This window comes from Bufo gargarizans, chromosome 1 (assembly GCF_014858855.1).
Source record: "Bufo gargarizans isolate SCDJY-AF-19 chromosome 1, ASM1485885v1, whole genome shotgun sequence".
In the NCBI taxonomy this organism is placed as follows: domain Eukaryota; kingdom Metazoa; phylum Chordata; class Amphibia; order Anura; family Bufonidae; genus Bufo; species Bufo gargarizans.
In genome coordinates this window covers 311972212-311984073 of record NC_058080.1, presented here as the reverse complement: position 1 = coordinate 311984073, position 11862 = coordinate 311972212, and positions in this window count along the sequence as shown.

Genomic DNA, 11862 nt, shown 5'->3' with positions numbered 1-11862 from the left:
CAGTGCATCCATAAATAGTGCACCTACTATACAGTGCGTCCATAAATAGTGCCCCATCTATACAGTTCATCCATAAATAGTGCCCCTACTATACAGTGCGTCCATAAATAGTGCCCCTACTATACAGTGCATCCATATGCAGTGTCCCTACTAAACAGTGCGTCCATAAATAGTGCCCTAATATACAGTGCATCCATAAAAAGTGCCCCTACTATACAGTGCATCCATAAATGGGGCCCCTACTATACAGTGCATCCATATGCAGTGCCCCTACTATACAGTGCACCCATATGCAGTGCCCCTACTAAACAGTGCGTCCATAAATAGTGCCCTACTATACAGTGCATCCATAAAAAGTGCCCCTACTATACAGTGCATCCATAAATGGGGCCCCTACTATACAGTGCATCCATATGCAGTGCCCCTACTATACAGTGCACCCATATGCAGGGCCCCTACTAAACAGTGCGTCCATAAATAGTGCCCCTACTATACAGTGCGTCCATAAATAGTGCCCCTACTATACAGTGCATCCATATGCAGTGCCCCTACTAAACAGTGCGTCCATAAATAGTGCCCTACTATACAGTGCATCCATAAAAAGTGCCCCTACTATACAGTGCATCCATAAATAGTGCCCCTACTATACAGTGCGTCCATAAATAGTGCCCCTACTAAACAGCGCATCCATAAATAGTGCCCCTACTATACAGCTCATCCATAAATAGTGTCCTACTATACAGTGCATCCATAAATAGTGCACATACTATACAGTGCGTCCATAAATAGTGCTCCTACTATACAGTGCATCCATAAATAGTGCACATACTATACAATGCATCCATAAATAGTGCACCTACTATACAGTGCGTCCATAAATAGTGCCCCTACTATACAGTGCATCCATAAATAGTGCACCTACTATACAGTGCGTCCATAAATAGTGCCCCTGCTATACAGTTCATCCATAAATAGTGCCCCTGCTATACAGTGCACCCATATGCAGTGCCCCTACTAAACAGTGCGTCCATAAATAGTGCCCTGCTATACAGTGCGTCCATAAATAGTGCCCCTGCTATACAGTGCATCCATAAATAGTGCCCCTACTATACAGTGCATCCATAAATAGTGCCCCTACTATACAGTGCATCCATAAATAGTGCCCCTGGCCCTACTATACAGTGCATCCATAAATAGTGTCCTACTATACAGTGCATCCATAAATAGTGCCCCTGATATACAGTGCATCCATAAATAGTGCCCCTACTATACAGTGCATCCATAAATAATGCACCTACTATACAGTGCATCCATAAATAATGCCCCTACTATACAGTGCGTCCATAAAAAGTGCCCCTACTATACAGTGCATCCATAAATAATGCCCCTACTATGCAGTGCGTCCATAAATAGTGCCCCTACTAAACAGTGCGTCCATAAATAGTGCCCCTACTATACAGTTCATCCATAAATAGTGTCCTACTATACAGTGCGTCCATATGCAGTGCCCCTACTAAACAGTGCGTCCATAAATAGTGCCCTGCTATACAGTGCGGCCATAAATAGTGCCCCTGCTATACAGTGCATCCATAAATAGTGCCCCTACTATACAGTGCGTCCATAGATAGTGCCCCTGGCCCTACTATACAGTGCATCCATAAATAGTGTCCTACTATACAGTGCATCCATAAATAGTGCCCCTATTATACAGTGCATCCATAAATAATGCCCCTACTATACAGTGCATCCATAAATAATGCCCCTACTATACAGTGCATCCATAAATAGTGCCCCTACTATACAGTGCATCCATAAATAGTGCCCCTACTATACAGTGCATCCATAAATAATGCCCCTACTATACAGTGCATCCATAAATAGTGCCCCTGGCCCTACTATACAGTGCATCCATAAATAGTGTCCTACTATACAGTGCATCCATAAATAGTGCCCCTGATATACAGTGCATCCATAAATAATGCCCCTACTATACAGTGCATCCATAAATAATGCCCCTACTATACAGTGCATCCATAAATAGTGCCCCTACTATACAGTGCATCCATAAATAATGCCCCTACTATACAGTACGTCCATAAATAGTGCCCCTGGCCCTACTATACAGTGCATCCATAAATAGTGTCCTACTATACAGTGCATCCATAAATAGTGCCCCTACTATACAGTGCATCCATAAATAATGCCCCTACTATACAGTGCATCCATAAATAGTGCCCCTACTATACAGTGCATCCATAAATAGTGCCCCTACTATACAGTGCATCCATAAATAATGCCCCTACTATTACAGTACATCCATAAATAGTGCCCCTACTAAACAGTGCGTCCATAAATAGTGCCCCTGGTCCTACTATACAGTGCATCCATAAATAGTGTCCTACTATACAGTGCATCCATAAAAAGTGCCCCTGCTATACAGTGCATCCATAAATAGTGCCCCTGCTATACATTGCATCCATAAATAGGGCCCCTGCTATAAATTGCATCCATAAATAGTGCCCCTACGATACAGTGCATCCATAAATAGTGCCCCTGCTATACAGTGCATCCATAAATAGTGTCCTACTATACAGTGCGTCCATAAATAGTGCCCCTGGCCCTACTATACAGTGCATCCATAAATAGTGTCCTACTATACAGTGCATCCATAAATAGTGCCCCTGCTATACAGTGCATCCATAAATAGGGCCCCTGCTATACAGTGCATCCATAAATAGTACCCCTGCTATACATTGCCTCCATAAATAGGGTCCCTGCTATACAGTGCATCCATAAATAGTGCCCCTGCTATACAGTGCATCCATAAATAGAGCCTCTACTATTCAGTGCCCCCAGAGAAAGTGCCCCTGCTATATAGTGCACCCATAAATAGTGCCCCTACTATACAGTGCATCCATAAATAATGCCCCTACTATACAGTGCATCCATAAATAGTGCCCCTGGCCCTACTATACAGTGCATCCATAAATAGTGCCCCTGATATACAGTGCATCCATAAATAATGCCCCTACTATACAGTGCATCCATAAATAATGCCCCTACTATACAGTGCATCCATAAATAGTGCCCCTACTATACAGTGCATCCATAAATAATGCCCCTACTATACAGTACGTCCATAAATAGTGCCCCTGGCCCTACTATACAGTGCATCCATAAATAGTGCCCCTACTATACAGTGCATCCATAAATAATGCCCCTACTATACAGTGCATCCATAAATAGTGCCCCTACTATACAGTGCATCCATAAATAGTGCCCCTACTATACAGTGCATCCATAAATAATGCCCCTACTATTACAGTACATCCATAAATAGTGCCCCTACTAAACAGTGCGTCCATAAATAGTGCCCCTGGTCCTACTATACAGTGCATCCATAAATAGTGTCCTACTATACAGTGCATCCATAAAAAGTGCCCCTGCTATACAGTGCATCCATAAATAGTGCCCCTGCTATACATTGCATCCATAAATAGGGCCCCTGCTATAAATTGCATCCATAAATAGTGCCCCTACGATACAGTGCATCCATAAATAGTGCCCCTGCTATACAGTGCATCCATAAATAGTGTCCTACTATACAGTGCGTCCATAAATAGTGCCCCTGGCCCTACTATACAGTGCATCCATAAATAGTGTCCTACTATACAGTGCATCCATAAATAGTGCCCCTGCTATACAGTGCATCCATAAATAGGGCCCCTGCTATACAGTGCATCCATAAATAGTACCCCTGCTATACATTGCCTCCATAAATAGGGTCCCTGCTATACAGTGCATCCATAAATAGTGCCCCTGCTATACAGTGCATCCATAAATAGAGCCTCTACTATTCAGTGCCCCCAGAGAAAGTGCCCCTGCTATATAGTGCACCCATAAATAATGCCCCTACTGTACAGTGCATCCATAAATAGTACCCCTGCTATACAGCGCATCCATAAATAGTGCACCTACTATACAGTGCATCCATAAATAGGGCCCATGTTATACAGTTCATCCATAAATAGAGCCTCTGCTATTCAGTGCCCCCAGAGAAAGTGCCCCGGCTATAAAGTGCATCCATAAATAGGGCCCGTGCTATACAGTGCATCCATACATAGTGCCTCTGCTATACAGTGCATCCATAAATAGGGCCCCTGCTATACAGTGCATCCATAAATAGTGCCCCTGCTATACAGTGCATCCATAATTAGTGCCCCTGCTATACAGTGCAACCATAAATAGTGCCCCTACTAAATAGTGCGTCCATAAATAGTGCCCCTGGCCCTACTATACAGTGCATCCATAAATAGTGTCCTACTATACAGTGCATCCATAAATAGTGCCCCTGCTATACATTGCATCCATAAATAGGGCCCCTGCTATACAGTGCATCCATAAATAGTGCCGCTGCTATACAGTGCATCCGTAAATAGTGCCCTTCTATACAGTGCAACCATATAAAGTGCCCCTGCTATACAGTGCATCCATAAATAGGACCCCTGCTATACAGTGCATTCATAAATAGTGCCCCTGCTATACAGTGCATCCATAATTAGTGCCCCTGCTATACAGTGCAACCATAAATAGTGCCCCTACTAAATAGTGCGTTCATAAATAGTGCCCCTGGCCCTACTATACAGTGCATCCATAAATAGTGTCCTACTATACAGTGCATCAATAAATAGTGCCCCTGCTATACATTGCATCCATAAATAGGGCCCCTGCTATACAGTGCATCCATAAATAGTGCCCCTGCTATACAGTGCATCCGTAAATAGTGCCCTTCTATACAGTGCAACCATAAAAAGTGCCCCTGCTATACAGTGCATCCATAAATAGTGCCCCTGCTATACAGTGCATCCATAAATAGAGCCTCTGCTATTTAGTGCCCCCAGAGAAAGTGCCCCGGCTATACAGTGCATCCATAAATAGGGCCCGTGCTATACAGTACATCCATAAATAGTGCCCCTGCTATACAGTGCATCCATAAAAAGGGCCCCTGCTATACAGTGCATCCATAAATAGTACCCCTGCTATACAGTTCATCCGTAAATAGTGCCCTTCTATACAGTGCAACCATAAAAAGTGCCCCTGCTATACAGTGCATCCATAAATAGTGCCCCTGCTATACAGTGCATCCATAAATAGAGCCTCTGCTATTTAGTGCATCCAGAGAAAGTGCCCCGGCTATACAGTGCATCCATAAATAGGGCCCCTGCTATACAGTGCATCCATAAATAGTGCCCCTGCTATACAGTGCATCCATAAAAAGAGCCCTTGCTATACAGTACAACCATAAATAGTGCCCCTGATATACAGTGCATCCATAAATAATACCCCTGATATACAGTGCATCCATAAATAGGGCCCCTGCTATACAGTGCATCCATAAATAGTACCCCTGATATACAGTGCATACATAAATAGTGTCCTACTATACAGTGCGTCCATAAATAGTGCCCCTGGTCCTACTATACAGTGCATCCATAAATAGTGTCCTACTATACAGTGCATCCATAAATAGTTCCCCTGCTATACAGTGCATCCATAAATAGTGCCCCTGCTATACATTGCATCCATAAATAGGGCCCCTGCTATAGATTGCATCCATAAATAGGGCCCCTGCTATACAGTGCATCCATAAATAGTGCCCCTGCTATACAGTGCATCCATAAATAGGGCCCCTGCTATAAATTGCATCCATAAATAGGGCCCCTGCTATACAGTGCATCCATAAATAGTACCCCTGATATACAGTGCATACATAAATAGTGTCCTACTATACAGTGCGTCCATAAATAGTGCCCCTGGTCCTACTATACAGTGCATACATAAATAGTGTCCTACTATACAGTGCATCCATAAATAGTGCCCCTGCTATACAGTGCATCCATAAATAGTGCCTCTGCTATACATTGCATCCATAAATAGGGCCCCTGCTATAAATTGCATCCATAAATAGGGCCCCTGCTATACAGTGCATCCATAAATAGTGACCCTGCTATACAGTGCATCCATAATTAGTGCCCCTGCTATACAGTGCAACCATAAATAGTGCCCCTACGATACAGTGCGTCCATAAATAGTGCCCCTGGTCCTACTATACAGTGCATACATAAATAGTGTCCTACTATACAGTGCATCCATAAATAGTGCCCCTGCTATACAGTGCATCCATAAATAGTGCCTCTGCTATACATTGCATCCATAAATAGGGCCCCTGCTATAAATTGCATCCATAAATAGGGCCCCTGCTATACAGTGCATCCATAAATAGTGACCCTGCTATACAGTGCATCCATAATTAGTGCCCCTGCTATACAGTGCAACCATAAATAGTGCCCCTACTATACAGTGCATCCATAAATAGTGTCCTACTATACAGTGCATCTATAAAAAGGGCCCCTGCTATACAGTGCATCCATAAATATTGCCCCTGCTATACAGTGCATCCGTAAATAGTGCCCTTCTATACAGTGCAACCATAAATAGTGCCCCTACTATACAGTGCATCCATAAATAGTGCCCCTGCTATACAGTGCATCCATAAATAGTGCCCCTGCTATACAGTGCATCCATAAATAGTGCCCCTGCTATACAGTGCATTCATAAATAATGCCCCTACTGTACAGTGCATCCATAAATAGTACCCCTGCTATACAGCACATCCATAAATAGTGCACCTACTAAACAGTGCGTCCATAAATAGTGCCCCTGTCCCTACTATACCGTGCATCCATAAATAGTGTCCTACTATACAGGTCCTTCTAAAAAAATTAGCATATTGTGATAAAGTTCATTATTTTCTGTAATGTACTGATAAACATTAGACTTTCATATATTTTAGATTCATTACACACCAACTGAAGTAGTTCAAGCCTTTTATTGTTTTAATATTGATGATTTTGGCATACAGCTCATGAAAACCCAAATTTCCTATCTAAAAAAATTAGCATATTTCATCCGACCAATAAAAGAAAAGTGTTTTTAATACAAAAAAAGTCAACCTTCAAATAATGATGTTCAGTTCTGCACTCAATACTTGGTCGGGAATCCTTTTGCAGAAATGACTGCTTCAATGCGGCGTGGCATGGAGGCAATCAGCCTGTGGCACTGCTGAGGTGTTATGGAGGCCCAGGATGCTTCGATAGCGGCCTTAAGCTCATCCAGAGTGTTGGGTCTCGCGTCTCTCAACTTTCTCTTCCCAATATCCCACAGATTCTCTATGGGGTTCAGGTCAGGAGAGTTGGCAGGCCAATTGAGCACAGTAATACCATGGTCAGTAAACCATTTACCAGTGGTTTTGGCACTGTGAGCAGGTGCCAGGTCGTGCTGAAAAATGAAATCTTCATCTCCATAAAGCTTTTCAGCAGATGGAAGCATGAAGTGCTCCAAAATCTCCTGATAGCTAGCTGCATTGACCCTGCCCTTGATAAAACACAGTGGACCAACACCAGCAGCTCATTATACCAGAAACTGACTTAAATGTCCGACTCCTGCCCCCCCCCCCCCCCCCTGACGATCTGATATTGATGACCTATCCTGAGGATAGTAAAAAAAGCACTAGGTTACCTAAGTAGTAGGAAAAGAGTCCTGAAGGGGACCTGTGGGTGCAGAAATACAGATCCGCAGCTCTCCAGTTCAAAGCAATGTGATGTGTTTAGTAACAAAAATGCATCATAACAGAACGTGACTAGGGTTGAGCAAACCCGAACTGTAAAGTTTGGGTTCGTACCGAACTTTAGGATTTTTGGACCCCGAACCCGAACATTTCCGTAAAAGTTCGGGTTCGGTGTTCGGCGCTTTCTTGGTGCTTTTTGAAAGGCTGCAAACATTTTTAATTTCTCCCCAAGACCTCTCACATTCCAAAATAAAATTCTAGTGTTAATCATATTTTTTCCCCTCTTATATTATATATCCAAGGACCAGTAATGGGAACAGAAAAAATAAATAAAAATCTCTCCTTAAAGGGGTTCTGCACTTTAATTTAACTGATTATCTATCCTCTGGATAGATCATCAGCTTCTGATCCCGGGGGTCCGACACCCGGGATCTCCGCCGATCAGAAGGCAGCGTCGCTCCAGCAGCACCGCGGCCTTCTCACTGTTTACCGCTGGCCCAGTGACGTCACGACTAGTTTTAACTAGCGTGGGCGGGGCTAAGCTCCATTCAAGTGAACAGAGCTTAGCCCCGCCCACGCTAGTTTATACTAGTCGTGTGCTGGAGCTCCGCTGCCTTCTCAAACAGCTGATCGACGGGGGTCCAGAGGATAAATCATCAGTTAAATAAAAGTGCAGAACCCCTTTAACCTCCCCTCCGTATCCACCCCCCCAACCCTCCCCAACCCTCACATGATGTCCTCGAACCGTATGGGACTTGAACATCCTACCCAACTGGCATATACTCCGTATCCCCTCCCTCCCTCTTCCCCCCAGCCACCGTCAACAAGTCACAATGTGCTATTTGTATTATAATGTTATCCTAAACCCATAGTTTCCAACCATTTCTGTACTTCTTGTGAGGAAGAAAATAAATTAACTTTATCTTTATACACCACTCTGAGTTTTGCTGGATACAGAAGTGAATATTTAATCTCAGCATGGCGTAATCTTTTTTTCACTTCTATAAATTTTCCTTGTTCTCTTTTCATTGTTACCAGTGGCGTAGAGATCACCATAGCAGTGGCTATGGGGCCCTAAGCCACTGGGGGCCCGTCCGGGCCGCCTTCTGTTGATTTTTTTTATTTATTTTTATTTACACACACACACAGGCAGCCAGGCCCGTCCGCGGCTCGGGCCTGGCTGGGGAGAAGTCAGGACTGGACTGGAGCAGGGCGCACGCAGGGCCGGGCCGACACAGAGCCTGGGGAGGCTCCAGCCAGGCCACTGAGTAACTCAGAAGATCCGATCATATTCTAAACCCCAGGCTTTCCCATGGTGACGGGGACGCTTGCCTGGGGGTTAGAATATACCATCGGATCTGAGTTTTCACGCTCTCAGTGAGAGCGTGAAAACTCAAATCCGATGGTATATTCTAACTCCCAGGCGTTCCCATGGTGACAGGGACGCTTGCCTGGGGATTAGAATATACAGGGCCACGCCGCTCACAGGAGCACATTTATAAACTAATCAGTAACTTTAATAATTTAATCATTGACATCTCTGATCTCTTTACTTGGATTGGATTTGGATATCTTACTCTGTCTTAGCTGCGGTAACGGTAACAGCAGGCAGTGCGGGCGGGCAGCACTCACTCACTGACGTCACACGCCTGCGCCGCCTAGTGGGAAGAGCAAGCGCATGACGTCAGTGAGAGAGCGCTGCCCGCCCGCCCGCACTGCCTGCTGTTACCGTTACCGGAGCTAAGACAGAGTAAGATATCCAAATCCAATCCAAGTAAAGAGATCAGAGATGTCAATGATTAAATTATTATAGTTACTGATTAGTTTATAAATGTGCTCCTGTGAGCGTTGGGGAGGGGGATCTGTGGTGGATGGCACTATTTAGGGAGGGGGATCTGTGGTGGATGGCACTATTTAGGTGAGGGGGATCTGTGGTGGATGGCACTATTTAGGTGAGGGGGATCTGTGGTGGATGGCACTATTTAGGGGAGGGGGATCTGTGGTGGATGGCACTATTTAGGGGAGGGGGATCTGTGGTGGATGGCACTATTTAGGGGAGGGGGATCTGTGGTGGATGGCACTATTGAGGGGAGGGGATCTGTGGATGGCACTATTTAAGGGAGGGGGATCTGTGGATGGCACTATTTAGGGGAGGGGGATCCGTATCTGTGGATGGCACTGTTTAGGGGAGGGGGATCTGTGGATGGCACTGTTTAGGGGAGGGGGATCTGTGGATGGCACTGGGGGGGGGGGGGCCATAAAATTATTTTTGCTATGGGGCCCATGCATTTCTAGCTACGCCCCTGATTGTTACAGAATAGTCTGGGTATATTGAAACCCTTGAACCATTAATTTCAACCAATTCTAATGTTCTTATTCTCCTCTGAGGAGAATATAGGAGTATTTTTGGTTAGTAAATGACCCCCTTTAATCTTAGACAGGTGGTCTAAAGATGTGGCAACCTCATCACAGTGTCATCACAGGTGCTTCTTAACCACTTCAACCCCCCTAGCTGAAACCCCCTTAATGACCAGGCCACTTTTTACACTTCTGCACTATACTACTTTCACCGTTTATTGCTCGGTCATGCAACTTACCACCCAAATGAATTTTACCTCTTTTTCTTCTCACTAATAGAGCTTTCGTTTGGTGGTATTTCATTGCTGCTGACATTTTTACTTTTTTTGTTATTAATCGAAATATAACGTTTTTTTTGCAAAAAAATGACATTTTTCACTTTCAATTGTAAAATTTTGCAAAAAAAAACGACATCCATATATAAATTTTTCGCTAAATTTATTGTTCTACATGTCTTTGATAAAAAAAAAATGTTTGGGCAAAAAAGAAAAATGGTTTGGGTAAAAGTTATTGCGTTTACAAACTATGGTACAAAAATGTGAATTTCCGCTTTTTGAAGCAGCTCTGACTTTCTTAGCACCTGTCATGATTCCTGAGGTTCTACAATGTCCAGATAGTAGAAAACTCCTACAAATGACCCCATTTCGGAAAGTAGACACCCTAAGGTATTCGCTGATGGGCATAGTGAGTTCATAGAACTTTTTATTTTTTGTCACAAGTTAGTGGAAAATGATGATTTTTTTTTCTTTTTTTTTTTAACAAAGTCTCATATTCCACTAACTTGTGACAAAAAATAAAAACTTCCATGAACTCACTATGCCCATCACAAAATACCTTGGGGTGTCTTCTTTCCAAAATGGGGTCACTTGTGGGGTAGTTATACTGCCCTGGCATTTTAGGGGCCCAGATGCGTGAGAAGTAGTTTGCAATCAAAATCTGTAAAAAATGACCGGTGAAATCCGAAAGGTGCTCTTTGGAATGTGTGCCCCTTTGCCCACCTAGGCTGCAATAAAGTGTCACACATCTGGTATCGCCGTACTCAGGAGAAGTTGGGGAATGTGTTTTGGGGTGTCATTTTACATATACCCATGCTGGGTGAGAGAAATATCTTGGCAAAAGACAACTTTTCCCATTTTTTTATACAAAGTTGGCATTTGACCAAGATATTTATCTCTGACCCCCTGGTCAGCTGCCACTGACTCAGGGACTGCTCTGGAGTGGCACCTGGCAACTACCCTAACGGCCCAAGCCTATCCTCACCATCAGAGGCTCTAGTAAAGACCAGGCATTGCTTAGTCACGCCCCTTCAGAGTATAGTCAGTCAGTGGCGCAGTGGGTCGACACCCGAAGGCATAACACCTTACAGGGAAAAATTTAGAATATGACCTTATGATTGTTATAAAATTTATAGCCATTTTGGAATTTCTTCAACTATTGAATGTGCCTGGGTTGTTCACTCTTCAGGATAGGCAAACCATATGTCATTGACTTGGGCCCAACATCCCTCACCCCTGCTGATCAGTTGTACTGCTGTAGCTTGGGCCTCCGTGGATTAGGTATTAAAGGGGTTATCCGGTAAGTTATATTAATGACTCCTCTGGATAGGTCATCAATATCAGATTGGTGGGGATCCTACATCCGGGACCCTTCGCTGATCAGCAGGCCAGCGCTCTGTGACTGTAGCAGCCTCTTTCTAGGCCATGTTATTGAAGTGAATGAGGCTGGGCTGCAATACCAAGCACAACTGCTGTATTATGTATGGTGTTGTGCTTGGAAAGCTGCCAGGAGACCACAGCACTCACCAGAGCTCCGGTGAGTGTGGCGGCTCCCTGTAACGGCTGATTTTTTGGACCCCTGCTGATCTGATAATGATTACC